This window comes from Bombina bombina, chromosome 3, assembly GCF_027579735.1.
Source record: "Bombina bombina isolate aBomBom1 chromosome 3, aBomBom1.pri, whole genome shotgun sequence".
Lineage (NCBI taxonomy): Eukaryota > Metazoa > Chordata > Amphibia > Anura > Bombinatoridae > Bombina > Bombina bombina.
In genome coordinates, this window is record NC_069501.1 from 1,199,224,283 (window position 1) to 1,199,242,829 (window position 18,547).

The following is an 18,547-nucleotide window of genomic DNA, read 5'->3' on the forward strand; positions in this document are numbered from 1 at the left end:
GAATTATAAAAAGGCACTGGCACATCCTAAAAGAGGATAACATCCTAGGAGAAAAAATTCCAAGCAATCCCACCTTTATTTTTAAAAAAGCTACAAACTTAAAATCGATATTAGCACTAAGTGAGCTCAAAAGACAAAAAAGCAATAAAAAGCTGACAATACAAAAAAATCTATTTGGTATAAAACCAGTGGGGGGTTTTCCTTGCTATTCTTGCAAGGCTTGTGGCCACAGTAAAAAAACTAAAGAAATTAAGTTTAATAATTCTCAAGACATTTTTCAAATAAAGGAACTAATTAGGTGTACACAAACCTGTGCCATATATGTTTTAAAATGCACGTGTAATTTGTTTTATATCGGAGAAACTAAAAGAACAATAAGGGATAGAATTAGGGAACACCTAAGGAGCATAGAAAAAGGGTTGGAGGACACTTATTTATATAAACATTTTAAAACAGTTCACAAAGGGAGAACAAAGGACCTAACATACTGGGGAATTAAGACTATAAAAAAACATTGGAGAGGGGGAAACATTGAAAAAAAACTGCTAATCAAGGAGGCTGAATTAATCTTCAAATATGATACTCTGAACCCTAGAGGCTTAAATTCTGAATGAGATGTATCCCCTTTTATTTTAGACTAAAGTTATATTACTAAAGAATACATCTTTGCTGGTATTTCACTAAATATATAATTATAAATTATAACATAACGGTTGAAGGATACTGTTAAATATGATTTGTTACTACAAATGAATGGATAATAAGAAATGTCAATCTTTCTTTTGAGAAAAGGACCTAAAAGATACAGTGAATCTTCCACTAAGGATATAAGAAAGAACAAAGAGTTAGATGTCAGAAAAATTCCACTTTTAACTTAAATAAAGCTTTGACCAATAAGAACACAGAGACTCCTTGAAAAGGAGGAGGATAATGTGGGCTAGTCATTCTTGATAAAGCTCTGAAAGGAGTGAAATGCGTAGATAAACTAGTACCACATACCATAATCTGAGAATCAACTACCATCACATAGAAGAATTATCAACCCGGGTTGTTACTTCATTTTTTATCCCCTGGCGGATAGCTGAAAAAGAGGTTGCGTGCACAGCACTAAGAGCAATCTCCAACTATAATCCAACTACTACGAATCGGACCGGACAACAGCAAATTCACAGACAAGGACCCACGGAGGTTCCAATTGGCTGAATAGAGGCGAGCCCTCGAGGTGGAAACCGTGACGTCAGACGCCGGATTCTCGTGGAGCACACACGGAGTTGCCTGACAGAGACCGGCCACTGGTAAAGTTATCGCCAAGTATTTGAGATAAGATATAGACGTTTCTAACTTACTAAATCACAGATGAAGTAAAGATTTTCTATTGTGGGAATATTACATAGATCAGCAATCAAGATTACCTGTATATCTAACATCTGACTCTAGATAGAGACACTGTATCTCGCAAACGGCAAGGTCCTAAGGAATAAACTTTGATTTATACATAGTATCCACCGTTTTACTAAAATCCAGTTTTAGATCCAAGATTATCTACATTTTTATGCTAAAATATGTTTATGTTGTATCATTTTATTATGCAAATTTTTGGGAGACGTCCCATTTAAGTTTATGTTCTTGTCATTTTTTATGGTATATTAAATACACAAATATTCTATTAAAGTCCCTGGTTATTATACATTTATCTGTCAGCTTTAAGTGGTATTTTTAGCTTTTTTAGCGCCCTTACTTTCTCTCTCACACTTGTTTAACCTTTCACTTATGTAGTCTCAAGGATCTGCTATTAAGTTAAGGTGTTTAATACCCTACACTAAGCGCACTATCATCACCCACTACCTCGCACAATGCTTATGTTAGCTGCTACCCGATATCCCATTGATTTCTATGGTAGAATAAAAGTAACGTTTACACCTAACACCCTAACATAAGCCCTGAGTCTAAACACCCCTAATCAGCCGCCCGATATCGCCCAACATAATGTTATTAACCCCTATTCCGCCGCTCCCGGACCCCACCGCCACCTAAATAAATATATTAACACCTATCCCGCCTCTCCCGGAGCCCACTGCAACTAAATAAATATATTAACCCCTAAACCCCTGGCCTCCCACATCACTACCACTTACTAAACCTATTAACCCCTAAATCGCCAGCCCCCCACATCGCCATAAACTTAATTAAGCTATTAACCCCTAAACCTAACAACCCGCTAACTTTACATTAAAATTACCTCATCCCTATCTTATAATAAATTTGAACTTACCTTTAGAATTAAATTTAACTATATTAAACTATTAATTAACCTACCCTAACTATTATACTAAAATTACATTACACTATATTAAACTATTAATTAACCTACCCTAACTGTTATACTAAAATTACATTAAACTATATTAAACTATTAATTAACCTACCCTAACTATTATACTAAAATTACATTAAACTACAAATTAAATTAACTATATTACATATTCTAAAACTGATTGGAATAGCCAATAGAATGCAAGCTCAATCGTAAATGTCCTTTTAAGGGCAATGCCCATCCAAATGCCCTTTTCAGGGCAATGGGGAGCTTAGGTTTTTAAGATAGAATTTTATTTGGGGGTTTGGTTGTGTGGGTGGTGGGTTTTACTGTTGGGGGGTATTTGTATTTTTATTTACAGGTAAAAGGGCTGATTTCTTTGAGGCAATGCCCCGCAAACTGCCCTTTTAAGGGCCATTGGTAGTTTATTGTAGGCTAGGGTTTTTTTTTTTGGGGGGCTTTTTTATTTTCATAGGGCTATTAGATTAGGTGTAATTAGTTTAAATATTTGATCATTTATTTTTTATTTTGTGTAACTTAGTGTTTTTTTATTTTGTAACTTAGTAATTTTTAATAGATTTAAATAATTTTTAAATAATTTCAGTAGGGTTAGGTTTTTAAATATGTAATATAGTTAATTTAATTTGTAGTTTAATGTAATTTTAGTATAACAGTTAGGGTAGATTAATTAGTAGTTTAATATAGTTTAATGTAATTTTAGGATAATAGCTAGGGTAGGTTAATTAATAGTTTAATATAGTTTAATGTAATTTTAGTATAATAGTTAGGGTAGGTAAATTAATAGTTTAATATAGTATATTTTAATTCTACAGGTAAGTTTAAATTTATTATAAGATAGGGATAAGGTAATTTTAATGTAAAGTTAGCGGGTTGTTAGGTTTAGGGGTTAATAGCTTAATTTAGTTTATGGCGATGTGGGGGCTGGCGGTTTAGGGGTTACTAGTTTTAGTAAGTGGTAGTGATGTGGGAGGCCAGGGGTTTAGGGGTTAATATATTTATTTTGTTGCGGTGGGCTCCGGGAGCCGCGGCATAGGGGTTAATAACTTTATTAGAGTTGCGGTGGGCTCCGGGAGCGGAGGGATGGGGGTTAATAACTTTATTATAGTTGCAGTTGGCTCCAGGTGCGGCGGGGTAGGGGTTAATAACTTTATTAGAGTTGCGGTGGGCTCCGGGAGCGGCGGGATAGGGGTTAAACATTTTAGTATAGTGGCGGTGTTTAGTGACAGGGTATAAATAAAGCTGGGAAAAAGCCGATTAGCAGTGAGAATGATGACTGTTAGTTAACAACAGTCCGCTGCTCATCGCCCAATACTTGGTGCACGGCTTTTTGACAGCTTTTTTGATAAATAAGGAGAGCGTATTCAGGTCCGCGGCCGCGATGTTAAGCGATGTTAGGCGAGCGTATTGGTGCCGTCGAATGCAGCACAGTTGACGGCTTGATAAGTAGGCCCCATGTGTTGTATGTCTCTAATATTATACACGGCATCTGTGGGTTTAGTTGTCTTTTAGATTTATGTAACCAACAGTAGCTACTCAGAGATTTTTAAAAAAAAAACAGGATATTAGAATAGGAATATTTTGTATTGTTTTGGATAATTTAATTTGTTATTTTTCATAATGGTAGTTTTTTTTTTTTTGTAATTTAAGTGTTTTTTATATTTCTCTTTAATGACACGAAGAGTCCACGGATCATCTTAATTACTGTTGGGAATATCACTCCTGCCCAGCAGGAGGTGGCAAAGAGCACCACAGCAAAGCTGTTAAATATCTCCTCCCTTCCCTCCCACCCTAGTCATTCTCTTTGCATACGTTAAGAGCAAGGAGGTGGTAAAGTAGATGCAAGTTAAAGATTCTTCAATCAATAGTTTAATATTTTTTAAGTAGTGCAAGATTGTCGTGCTTTGTCCTGGGGTGTAGACAGAGTCCATATCAGTCTCTTCAGTAGAGCAGTGGTGGCTTTAGAGCAATGGGAACTTGTGGGACATAATTCTCACTGCACCTCCCATATATTTATGCTGCCCTAATTCTGATAGCCTAAGTAAGATTACTCAGGCTTTATCTTTTCTCCACAGGGCTATGTGAGGGAGAGGACCTCTCAAACCTGATGGGTTGCCTTGCTGTAGGGCAGATTTTAAAGGTAATTGCTGACTTTTTTATTCTGGGTCTGAGAAAAGGATCTCAGAGGAAGTGGGGGATTTAATTTATTTACCTGGGACATAACTCCTCTATATAAAAGGAGAGGATTTATGTGACAGCACGTTGTAAGCAGGCACTGGGGCTGAAGAAACTAGTTAGGTGGTTTTTATCCCTGTGGGCTTTTATCACTAGGGCTGAGGGGAAAATACTCAGTAGGAGGTAATGCTTTTGTCACATATATGGGCTAAGTTGCTGTCTAGCAAGCAGTAGCCCAATTTGCCCCCAGGCTTGACAGAAGGTTCAGTTAGCTCCCGGTGGCTTATATGTAAAACAAATAATAATGGTGACCGGGAGAATGAATGTTGTAATGCCCACGATATGTGACACCACGTGTGGTGCCAATTTGGGCTGCACACTCTTCTACCTCAATTCCGATTTCGGAAACAGAAGGAAGAGTCACTGTTTAGCTACAAGCACAGTACTTAGTGTTTACACATCAGTGGGATCGGACAGCGCTACAGCTGGCTTCCGGACCTTTTTATAATCAAAATGAAGACAGTAACGTTTCTAATTTTTAAGTTACGTTTTGAAAATAAAGTTTGAGTATCAGAAGGGCAGATGGGCACCTCAGCAAGGTTTAGCTGAGGTGTAGATGGGTTCTGTAGTAATTGCATACTAATTTAGCTTTCTTCTGCACACAAAAACAAAAAGTTACCTTTTAAAATTTAAAAGTTTTTTATGTGTTCATTTTTATTTAAAAATGTAAGCTGTTTGTTTGTTTAACTCATCCTTTGTGACTCAGGATGGACCAAGAGGCCCTGCTAGGTGTCTCTTATTTTTAGACTTGATGCCAATATGGTACTACCAATTCTTTTCTGTTCCTCATCTATTGAGAGAACATTAATTTATAAAAATAGACTTTTTCTGAACCTACTCCTTCTAAGACACATGCTGTTTAGGAGTCTATTGGCAATGGTCAAGATATGCCACAAATTTCTCCTATAGTGTCCTAAAAATTTATAGCCCACATACAGTGCCCTGAGCTTCCTCTCACACTCCACCTGGAGTTACCTTGCATTTCATGCATTGTCTGTTTTGCCCACGCTGTAGGGAAAAGTGCAAGAGGACTTATTTTCAATCAGTGATAGTGTGATTGATTCAGGAGTAGCTATTCCGAATGTTTCTTTCCTGTAATCTGAAAGAGGAAGATACTTTGGTAGTATCTGAGGGGGAATTCTCAGACTCAGATGGGGTAAGACCTTTATCTGATCCTGAGGTTGTTTTCTTTCAGTTTTAGCTTGAATACCTCTATTTGTTACATGAGGAGGTTTTAGCTACCCTGGGTGACTCCGACTCTACCGGCGTAGTCTATCCCAGAGAGTCCAGTAGGTTATACTAATATTGTGACGTGCCCTTCATGGTGGAAGTATTTCCTATACCAGATAGGACTATAGAGATATTTGCTCAGGAATAGGAGAAGCCGGGTATCCCTTCTTTTTCTCCTCCCCTATATTTAAAAGGATGTTTTCGATAGCAGACTCTATCAAGGAGTCTTGGCAGACTATACTCAGGGTGGAGGAAAATTTCCTCGCTAGCCAAGGGAGATACTATTCCCATAGAGGATAGTAGTTCCTTAAGGACCCTATGCAGGAGAAGGACCCTTTGTACAGAAGTTAGAGGGTTTACTTTGACAACCTGCGGTTGGTATGGCTACTGTCACCAGTGCGGCGGCGTACTGGTTTAAGATGTGTTGTCTGTTTCTCTCTGACAGACACCCCTCTCGTAGGGATAGGATAAAGGCCCTTAGGTTTATAAACTTCTTTAATACAGAGGATTATTAAGCTGGGAGCTGTGATTCAAGCTTTGCCATATTGGCCCGCTGAGCACTATGGTTAAAATCTTGGTCTGCAGATGTTTCATCTACAGGATAAGAGAAATAAGCGAAAAGGACATCAGAGATAATTTCGTTCCTTTCGAGATTTCTAGGAAAATCCTTCCACTCCTTCTCCCAAGCTGGAGCAGTCTAGGCCTTCCTGGAAGATCCAATCAGTCTTAGAATAGGGGGAATCAGTCCAAGAAGCCTGCTGTTGAATCAAAGACAGCATGAAGGACGTGCACCCAATCCGTAAGAGGGCAGTTTTCCTTCTTCGATCAAGCTTGGGTTTGTGATCATGATCCCTAGGGGATGTACATTGTGTTCGAGGGATACAAATTATTAGAGTTCAAGACTTTCCTCCCAGGGGCAAGTTTCTTCTTTCAAGATTATTGGCAAACCAGACAAAAAGAGAGGCACTTTTACGCTGTGTACTGTTCCTCTCCGACCTGGGAGTGATAGTTCCTGGTCCAATGCAGGAATGAGGTCTGGGACGCTATTCCTCTCTGTTCGTGGTTCCCAAGAAGGAGGGAACCTTCAGACCTATTTTAGAATCCACACAGGGTTCTCAGAGTGACGTATTTCAAGATGGAAACTATCGTTCCATTCTTCCTTTGGTCAAAGAGGGTCAATTATGACCATGGGGGATTTGAAGGATGCATACTTGCATGTTCCCATCCACAAGGACTACCTCAAATTTCTAAGGTTTGCCTTTCCAGACAAACATTCCAACTCGTGACTCTTTCCGGCCTGGTCACAGTTCTCAGAATTTTCTCAAGGGTTCCGGGATCACTGCTGGTGGTGCTCCGATTGCGGAGCATTGTAGTGGCACATTCTCTGGATGACATTCTGGTTCAGGCGCTTCCTTTCAACAAGCATGATTACGCTCGATTTTTTCTGCGGTCTCCCGGATGGAAGGTGAATTTGGTAAAGTTCCAACTACAAGGGTAGTTTTCTTGGAGTGCTATATTAGTCTCCTCATCAACAAAGCTGACAGTAGTCAGGAATTCAAGGATTTTCAATTCTTGCCTAGCACTTCAGTCCCATCAGTGACTCAGTGCATGGAAGTAATTGGGCTGATGGTAGGGGCAATGGACATACTTCCAGTTGCCCGTTTCCTCCTCTGTTCTCAACAGTTAACAATACTTTGGTGGTTTTCTCAGGATCTTTTCTCCCAGGGAAACTGCTTTCGCAGTTCTTCTGGGTGAATATGACAACAGAGCCAGCCTTTTGGGCTGGGGAACTGTTTGGGGCCCTCTAAGAGCAGGGAACATGGACTCGGGTGGACTCTGTTCTTCCCATAAACGTTTTGAAATTGAGAGTAATCTTCAATCCTATCCTAGCCTGGCCTCAGTTAGCTTTGGCTGGGTTTATTAGGTTTAAGTTAGATCTTACCTCAAGGGACTTCTGAGAGGCGGTCTTCGTAAGTAGGCAGACTTTTTACCCAGGGGATTGGGAACTCCAGCCGGGAGTGTTTTTCCAGCCTGATTCTCAATGGGGTCAGTTGCAATTGCATCTCATGGCTTCTTGACAGAATCTCAAGCTTTTGAGGTACGGGCTGAGGTCCAAGATACCTCAGGCTGTTCTAATAGACACTTTGGCGTTACCTTGGAATTTCAGTCTTGCATACTTAATTCCTCTGTTTGGTTTTTCTCCTGGAGTCTTGGCTTGAACTAGGCAGGATAGGGCGTTGGTGATCCTCATTTCACTGGCGTGGCCCGCAGGATTGGTATGCAGTCCTAGTGGACATGTCTCATATTCCACCTGGGAGTCTCCATGGAGGAAGGGCCTTCTACTTCAAGGACCATTCTTTTATCCAAAAATAGTTTCTCTGAAGCTGACTACTGGAAGATGGAAGCTTTATTTTATCCAAGTATGGATTAGGAATTGGTCATTGAGACCATGAATCAGGCTTGTAAGCCTGTGTCTAGGAAACATTTTACCTATATGACATGGCGTAAATATTTATACTGGTGTGAATCCAAGGGATACTCTTAAATGGAGTAGGGTTCGGATTCCTAGAATTTTCTCCAAATAGCTGCCTTGTCTATTTTTGTTACATGTTCGTCTGGCGGACATCCCAGAAGTACATTCTTTTGATCAGGCCTTGGCCAGGATCAGGCCTGTGTTCAAATCAGTTACTCAGCTTTGGAATCTTAATCTAGTTCCTAAGGTTCTTCAGAGGGCTCCGTTTGAGCCGCTGCATTCCTTAGATATTTTCTCTGTTTGTAGAGTGTCAGAGCTCTCGGCTTTACAGTATGAGTCTCCTCTCCTTATGTTCATTCGGATAAGGTGGATTTACGTTCTAATTTAGGGTTTCTCCCTAAAGTGGTTCAGATGGGAACACTAATCAGGAGATGGTTGTTCTTTACTTGTATCCTAATCCTTCCTTTTATGAGGAACGGCTTCTACTCAATCTGGATGTGGTACAACTAGGGATACTGTCAGTCTCCTGTTTAACGGAAAGAGACAGAAGGCTAAGGCTACTTCTTTTACTTTATGGCTGAAGAGTATCATTTGCTTTGCTTATGCGATTGTTGGTCAGCAGTCTCCTGAGGGAGTTACGGCCTTATCTACGAGGGTTGTTCCCTCTTCATGGGCATTCAATTTGAAGCCTTATGGAGCAGATTTGCAAGTCCGCACCTGGTCCTTTCTTCTCCCTTTTCAGATTTTAAATTTGATTCTTTTGCCTCGACTGAGGCCTCTTTTGGGGAAAGGTTTGTCAAGCAGTGGTGCCTTCCGTTTAGGTTTCCTGTCTTGGCCCTCCCTTATCATCTGTGTACTCTAGCTTGGGTATTGATTCCCAACAGTAATTAAGATGATCCGTGGACTCATCGTGTCATTAAAAAGAAAAGAAAATTTATGCTTACCTGATAAATTTATTTCTTTTTTGACACGATGAGTCCACTGCCCGTCCTGTTTTTGAAAAGACAGGTTGTTGGTTATTATAAACTTTCAGACACCTCTGCACCTTGTTTTTTCCTCTCTCTCCTTTACTTCGGTCGAATGACTTGGGTGGGAGGGAAGGGAGGAGATTTTTAACAGCTTCGCTGTGGTGCTCTTTGCCGCCTCCTGCTGGGCAGGAGTGATATACCCAACAGTAATTAAGATGATCTGTGGACTCATCGTGTCAAAAAAGAAATACATTTATCAGGTAGCATACATTTTTCTTTTTGTAATGGTAGTTTTTTTTATTTTTTGTAAAGGTAGGTTTTAGTGTAAGGCAGCTTAGGTTTTATTTCACAGGTAAGTTTGTATTTATTTTAACTAGTCTACCTAGCTATAATAAATACAAACTTACCTGTGAAATAAAAATAAAACCTGAGCTAGCTACAATATAACTATTAGTTATATTGTAGCTAGTTTAGGTTTTATTTCCCAGTTAAGTATGTATTTAGTTTTAAATAGGTATTATTTAAATAATAATTGTAACTTTAATTTAGCTGTATTTTAATTATGTTGAAGTTAAGGGGTGTTAGGTTTAGTGTTAGGGTTACGTTTAGGTTTAGGGGTTAATAGTTTAATTTAGGTTGTTGCAATGTGAGGGGCTGGTGGTTTAGGGGTTAATAGGTTTATTTAGTGGTAGTGATGTGGGAGGCCAGAGGTTTAGGGGTTAATAGCTTTATTTAGTGGTGGCGATGTCAGGGAGCAGCAGAATAGGGTTTAATATCTTTATTATAGTGTGGGCAATGTTGGGGTGTGGGGGAATAGGGGTTAATAACTTTAGTATAGTGGCGGCAATATCGGGAGCGGCAGATTAGGGTTTAATAGATTTATTTCGGTGGCAGCAATATCAGGAGCGGCAGATTAGGGGTTAATAACATTATGTAGGTGTCAGCTATGTCAGGGGCAGCGTATTAGGGGTGTTTAGACTTGGGGTTTATTTTAGGGTGTTAGGTTTAAACTTAACTTTTTTTCCCCATAGACATCAATGGGGCTGCGTTACGGAGCTTTTCATTCCGCGATCGCAGGTATTAGTTTTTTTTTATGACACTCTCTCCCCATTGATGTCTATGGGGAAAGCGTGCACGAGCACGTCAAAGCAGCGCTTGTATTTTGTGCGGTATGGAGCTCATTGCAACCATATCGCACGTACAAGCCGGCTTTTCTAAAACTTGTAATGCCAGCGTTATGGAGGGTGAAATAACGTTGCGTTCATTAAATATCCTCTATAGCGCAAAACTTGTATTCTAGGTGTATGAGATTAGACATAGGTTAAAATGCAATTCTAGCCATGTCATATACCTTCTCATCTGTAGGGGTTGCAATATTCAATACGTAGGAAAAACCAAAAGATTTTTGATAAAGAGGACTTTAGAACACCTTATAGATATTTAGGCCTAGATTTGGAGTTCGGCGGTAGCCGTCAAAACCAGCGTTAGAGGCTCCTAACGCTGGTTTTGGGCGCCCGCTGGTATTTGGAGTCAGTGATTAAAGGGTCTAACGCTCACTTTTCAGCCGCGACTTTTCCATACCGCAGATCCCCCTACGCCATTTGCGTAGCCTATATTTTCAATGGGATCTTTCTAACGCTGGTATTTAGAGTCGTTTCTGAAGTGAGCGTTAGAGCTCTAACGACAAGATTCCAGCCGCCTGAAAATAGCAGGAGTTAAGAGCTTTCTGGCTAACGCCGGTTTATAAAGCTCTTAACTACTGTACCCTAAAGTACACTAACACCCATAAACTACCTATGTACCCCTAAACCGAGGTCCCCCCACACCGCCGCCACTCGATTAAAATTTTTAACCCCTAATCTGCCGACCGCCACCTACGTTATACTTATGTACCCCTAATCTGCTGCCCCTAACCCCGCCGACCCCTATATTATATTTATTAACCCCTAATCTGCCCCCCTCAACGTCGCCGACACCTGCCTACACTTATTAACCCCTAATCTGCCGAGCGGACCTGAGCGCTACTATAATAAATGTATTAACCCCTAATCCGCCTCACTAACCCTATCATAAATAGTATTAACCCCTAATCTGCCCTCCCTAACATCGCCGACACCTAACTTCAATTATTAACCCCTAATCTGCCGACCGGAGCTCACCGCTATTCTAATAAATGTATTAACCCCTAAAGCTAAGTCTAACCCTAACACTAACACCCCCCCTAAGTTAAATATAATTTTTATCTAACGAAATAAATTAACTCTTATTAAATAAATTATTCCTATTTAAAGCTAAATACTTACCTGTAAAATAAATCATAATATAGCTACAATATAAATTATAATTATATTATAGCTATTTTAGGATTAATATTTATTTTACAGGCAACTTTGTTATTATTTTAACCAGGTAAAATAGCTATTAAATAGTTAAGAACTATTTAATAGTTACCTAGTTAAAATAATAACAAATTTACCTGTAAAATAAATCCTAACCTAAGTTATAATTAAACCTAACACTACCCTATCAATAAAATAATTAAATAAACTACCTACAATTACCTACAATTAACCTAACACTACACTATCAATAAATTAATTAAATCTAGTTCAATCCGATTGGCCGATCCAATCAGCCAATCAGATTGAGCTCGCATTCTATTGGCTGATCGGAACAGCCAATAGAATGCGAGCTCAATCTGATTGGCTGATTGGATCAGCCAATCGGATTGAACTTGATTCTGATTGGCTGATTCCATCAGCCAATCAGAAAATTCCTACCTTAATTCCGATTGGCTGATAGAATCCTATCAGCCAATCGGAATTCGAGGGACGCCATCTTGGATGACGTCCCTTAAAGGAACAGTCATTCGTCGTTCAGTCGTCGGTCCGGATGGATGTTCCGCGCTGGAGGTCTTCAGGATCCTGCCGCTTCGCTCCGGATGGAAGAAGATCGAAGATGCCGCTTGGAGAAGATGTTTGCCGGTCCGGATGTCCTCTTCTTGCCGGATAGGAGGAAGACTTTGGAGCCTCTTCTGGACCGGATTATGGATCGCCAACCCCCGCTTGGGTTGGATGAAGATCTTGGAGCCAGGACGGATCGGTGATACCTGGATGGTGAAGACAAGGTAGGAAGATCTTCAGGGGCTTAGTGTTAGGTTTATTTAAGGGGGGTTTGGGTTAGATTAGGGGTATGTGGGTGGTGGGTTGTAATGTTGGGGGGGGGTATTGTATGTTTTTTTTTACAGGCAAAAGAGCTGAAATTCTTGGGGCATGCCCCGCAAAGGGCCCTGTTCAGGGCTGGTAAGGTAAAAGAGCTTGTAACTTTTTTAATTTAGAATAGGGTAGGGAATTTTTTATTTTGGGGGGCTTTGTTATTTTATTAGGGGGCTTAGAGTAGGTGTAATTAGTTTAAAATTGTTGTAATATTTTTCTTATGTTTGTAAATATTTTTTTATTTTCTGTAACTTAGTTCTTTTTTATTTTTTGTACTTTAGCTAGTTTATTTAATTGTATTTATTTGTAGGAATTGTGTTTAATTAATTTATTGATAGTGTAGTGTTAGGTTAATTGTAGGTAATTGTAGGTAGTTTATTTAATTAATTTATTGATAGGGTAGTGTTAGGTTTAATTATATCTTAGGTTAGGATTTATTTTACAGGTAAATTTGTTATTATTTTAACTAGGTAACTATTAAATAGTTCTTAACTATTTAATAGCTATTGTACCTGGTTAAAATAATTACAAAGTTGCCTGTAAAATAAATATTAATCCTAAAATAGCTATAATATAATTATAATTTATATTGTAGCTATATTAGGATTTATTTTACAGGTAAGTATTTAGCTTTAAATAGGAATAAGTTATTTAATAAGAGTTAATTTATTTCGTTAGATAAATATTATATTTAACTTAGGGGGGTGTTAGTGTTAGGGTTAGACTTAGCTTTAGGGGTTAATCCATTTATTAGAATAGCGGTGAGCTCCGATCGGAAGATTAGGGGTTAATAATTGAAGTTAGGTGTCGGCGATGTTAGGGAGGGCAGATTAGGGGTTAATACTATTTATGATAGGGTTAGTGAGGCGGATTAGGGGTTAATAACTTTATTATAGTAGCCCTCAGGTCCGCTCGGCAGATTAGGGGTTAATAAGTGTAGGCAGGTGTCGGCGACGTTGTGGGGGGCAGATTAGGGGTTAATAAATATAATATAGGGGTCGGCGGTGTTAGGGGCAGCAGATTAGGGGTACATAGGGATAACGTAGGTGGCGGCGGTTTACGGAGCGGCAGATTAGGGGTTTAAAAAAATATGCAGGGGTCAGCGATAGCGGGGGCGGCAGATTAGGGGTTAATAAGTGTAAGGTTAGGGGTGTTTAGACTCGGGGTACATGTTAGGGTGTTAGGTGCAGACGTAGGAAGTGTTTCCCCATAGGAAACAATGGGGCTGCGTTAGGAGCTGAACGCTGCTTTTTTGCAGGTGTTAGGTTTTTTTTCAGCTCAAACAGCCCCATTGTTTCCTATGGGGGAATCGTGCACGAGCACGTTTTTGAGGCCGGCCGCGTCCGTAAGCAACTCTGGTATCGAGAGTTGCTTTTGCGGTAAAAATGCTCTACGCTCCTTTTTTGGAGCCTAACGCAGCATTTGTTTGAACTCTCGATACCAGAGTTAATTTTATGGTGCGGCCAGAAAAAAGCCCGCGGAGCGTTAACAGCCCTTTTACCGCCGAACTCCAAATCTAGGCCTTAAAATCCTGATATCTTTACCCCAGTGGCCTGAAGGAAATTCTGCCCTGGTATAAATTTAGGCCATTAATCATGATCCCATGAATAAATGAGGGGATGACAGAGAGTATAAGCTTAATCACAAGAAGGTACAGTGGATCTCTCATTTAAAGTGAAGGTAAACTTTGATGAATGAAAGCCCGGTTTTTAAAAATACTATTAAAAACAGGGGCAGTTTTAAAACGTGCCTTTCTTCTTTTCACAGCAAGAGCAGCTTCCCCCACCCAGAGATCCTCTCTTCAGACGTCAGCAATGACTAATCCGGCTTCCTCCAATCACAGCATGGCCATAGGCAATGACTCCCCTGGGGGGAAAGCCATGATTGGAGGAAGCTGGATTAGTCATTGCTGACATGTGATGAGAGGATCTCTGTGTGGGGGAAGCTGCTCCGGCTGTGAAAAACAAAACTGCTGCTTTTTAAACTTTGATGAATGAAAAGTGCCCCTGTTTTTAAAAGTATTTTTAAAAAACGGGCTTTCATTCATCACAGTTTACCTTCACTTTAAACATAAGACATCCTCTAGGTATTAATATGGAAACAGATGTGAATAATTTTGTTTAAATGAATATATAAAGTAAGGTTTAATATTAAATTCATACAACAGAATCTATTTAACAATATATATATAACAAAGTATATGAAGGTGTCAGCTAGGATTAAGTGTAGCTTTAACTTTATATTCAATGTTGTAACTAATAATCAGCTAGATTATGAGTTTTGCGTTACGAGTGAAAAAGCATCATTATGCTTTATAACGATGCTTTTTCCCTAACGCCGCTATAACAAGTCTTGTCAGAATAGGTGTACCACACACCTTTTTGTCCGTCATGCAACGTCAGTACCGCACTTTTAAAAAAGTGCTTTTTCAATGGGACTCCCATAGCACCGGTATTACAAGTTTTGCTGTGAAGCCAAAAAGTGAGCGGTGCAGCCTAATATGACAAGATCCGTACCGCCATCTAAAGTCAGCAGTTATGAGTTTTACGTTACAAAGCTGTACCTTAAAACTCATAAATAAACTGTCACAAAGTACACTAACACCCATAAACTACCTTTTAACCCCTAAACCGAGGCCCTCCCCCATCGCAAATACTAAAATAAAAATATTAACCCCTAATCTGCCACTCCGGACATCGTCGCCACTTAAAAAATTTATTAACCCCTATTCCGCCACTTCCTCACATTGTCGCGACTATAATAAACCTATTAACCCCTAAACCGCTGCCCTCCTGCATCACAAACACGATTTAAATATTATGAACCCCTAATCTGCCATCCGCCCACACCGCCACTATAATAAACCTATTAACCACTAAACCGCAAATATACTAAAATAAACTATTAACCCCTAAGCCTAAGCATAACGTAACCCTAAGCCTAAGTTTAACCCTAACCATAACACCCCCTAACTTAAATATAATTAATTAATTAATTAATTAAAATAAATCTAAATAAAACTTACAATTATTAATAAATAACCTATTTAAAACTAAATACATACTTACCTGTGAAATAAAACCTAAGCTAGCTACAAAATAACTAATAGTTATATTGTATCTATCTTAGGTTTTATTTTTATTTCACAAGTAAGTTTGTATTTATTTTAACTAGGTAGACTAGTTAGTAAATAGTTATTAACTATTTACTAACTACCTAGTTAAAATAAATACAAAGTTACCTGTAAAATAAAACCTAACCTGCCTTACGCTAAAAACTAACATTACAATAAAATAAAAAAATGAAATTAATCAAATACAATTATCTAAATTGCAAAAAAAAATAACACTAAATTACACAAAATAAAAAACGAAATTATCCAAAAAAAAACAAATTACTCCTAATCTAATAGCCCTATCAAAATAAAAAAAAACCCTAGCCTACACTTAACTGCCAACAGCCCTTAAAAGGGCCTTTTGTGGGGCATTGCCCAAAAGAAATCAGCTCTTTTACCTGTAAAAAAAAAATACACCCACACTAGTGATGTCTCGAACCTAAAATTTTGCGTTCGCGAACGGCGGACGCAAACTTCCACAACTGTTCGCGAACGGGCGAACAGGGCGAACCGCCATAGACTTCAATAGGCAGGCGAATTTTAAAACCCACAGGGACTCTTTCTGGCCACAATAGTGATGGAAAAGTTGTTTCAAGGGACTGTGGCATGCCGGAGGGGGATCCATGGTAAAACTCCCATGGAAAATTACATAGTTGATGCAGAGTCTGGTTTTAATCCATAAAGGGCATAAATCACCTAACATTCCTAAATTGTTTGGAATAACGTGCTTTAAAACATCAGGTATGTACACTACTGTTACACCAGATATGAGTTGCACTGGGGTGACACTGAAACGCACACGTGTGAAGGAAACTGACTGCTATTATTTAACACAGTCAAAAAAGTGTTGTTTTTTTAAAATCTACAAACTGTTACACCAGATATGAGTTGCACTGGGGTGACACTGTGCCCTGGCAGGCAGGCACTTAAACGCACACGTGTGAAGGAAACTGACTGCTATTATTTAACACAGTCAAAAAAGTGTTGTTTTTTTAAATCTACACTACTGTTACCCTAGATATGAGTTGCACTGGGGTGACACTGTGCCCTGGCAGGCAGGCACTTAAATGCACACGTGTGAAGGAAACTGACTGCTATTATTTAACACAGTCAAAAAAGTGTTTTTTTTGGCGGGTTTTAAATCTACACTACTGTTACACCAGATATGAGTTGCACTGGGGTGACACTGTGCCCTGGCAGGCAGGCACTTAAATGCACACGTGTGAAGGAAACTGACTGCTATTATTTAACACAGTCAAAAAAGTGTTGTTTTTTTAAAATCTACACTACTGTTACACCAGATATGAGTTGCACTGGGGTGACACTGTGCCCTGGCAGGCAGGCACTTAAACGCACACGTGTGAAGGAAACTGACTGCTATTATTTAACACAGTCAAAAAAGTGTTGTTGTTTTTTTTAAATCTACACTACTGTTACACCAGGAATGAGTTGCACTGGGGTGACACTGTGCCCTGGCAGGCAGGCACTTAAACGCCCACGTGTGAAGGAAACTGACTGCTATTATTTAACACAGTCAAAAAAGTGTTGTTGTTTTTTTAAATCTACACTACTGTTACACCAGGTATGAGTTGCACTGGGGTGACACTGTGCCCTGGCAGGCAGGCACTTAAACGCCCACGTGTGAAGGAAACTGACTGCTATTATTTAACACAGTCAAAAAAGTGTTGGTTTTTTTTAAATCTACACTACTGTTACACCAGATATGAGTTGCACTGGGGTGACACTGTGCCCTGGCAGGCAGGCACTTAAATGCACACGTGTGAAGGAAACTGACTGCTATTATTTAACACAGTCAAAAAAGTTTTTTTTTTTTAAATCTACACTACTGTTACCCCAGATATGAGTTGCACTGGGGTGACACTGTGCCCTGGCAGGCAGGCACTTAAATGCACACGTGTGAAGGAAACTGACTGCTATTATTTAACACAGTCAAAAAAGTGTTTTTTGTTTTTTTTTAAATCTACACTACTGTTACACCAGGTATGAGTTGCACTGGGGTGACACTGTGCCCTGGCAGGCAGGCACTTAAACGCACACGTGTGAAGGAAACTGACTGCTATTATTTAACACAGTCAAAAAAGTGTTGTTTTTTTTAAATCTACACTACTGTTACACCAGATATGAGTGGTGGCACTGGGCAAGTGGGCACAGTATACGCTGTGAGCCTGACACACACGCTGGCAGGCAGGCAACTGCAATTAGATTACACAGGAAAAAAAAAAAACTGTCCTTACAGCTGTCCTTACAGCAGAGATCAGATGAGTCCTTCAGGACTGTAGTGGACACTGAATACACTAGCCTAGCTATCGATTTCCCTACTAAATCAGCAGCAGCTACACTTTCCCTCCTCTTACTAACAATGCAGCTTCCGAATGAATCTAAAATGGATGCTGTCCAGGAGGTAGGAGGGTCTGGGAGGGAGGAACTGCTGGAATGTGCCTGCTGACTGTGAGGTACAGGGTCAAAGTATTACTCAATGATGATGAATAGTGGGCGGATCGAACATCGCATATGTTCGCCCGCCGCGGCGAACGCGAACATGCTATGTTCGCCGGGAACTATTTGCTAACCCACACAACCAAACTCCCCAAATAAAAACCTAGCTAAATAAACCTAAGCTAACCATTGCCCTGAAAAGGGCATTTGGATGAGCATGGCCCTTAAAAAGGCATTTAGCTCTTTTACATTGCCCAAAACTCTACTATAATACATAAAACCCACCCAATAAACCGTTAAAAAAACCTAACACTAACCCCCAACGATCCACTTACAGTTTTCAAAGACAGGACATCCATTCTCATCCAGGTGGCAGAAGTCTTCATCCAAGCGGGCAGAAGTCCTCATCCAAGCCGGCAGAAGTCTTCATCCAAGACGGCAGAAGTCTTCATCCAGGCGGCATCTTCTATTTTCATCCATCCGGCGCGGAGCGGGTCCATCTTCAAGACATCCGGCGCGGAG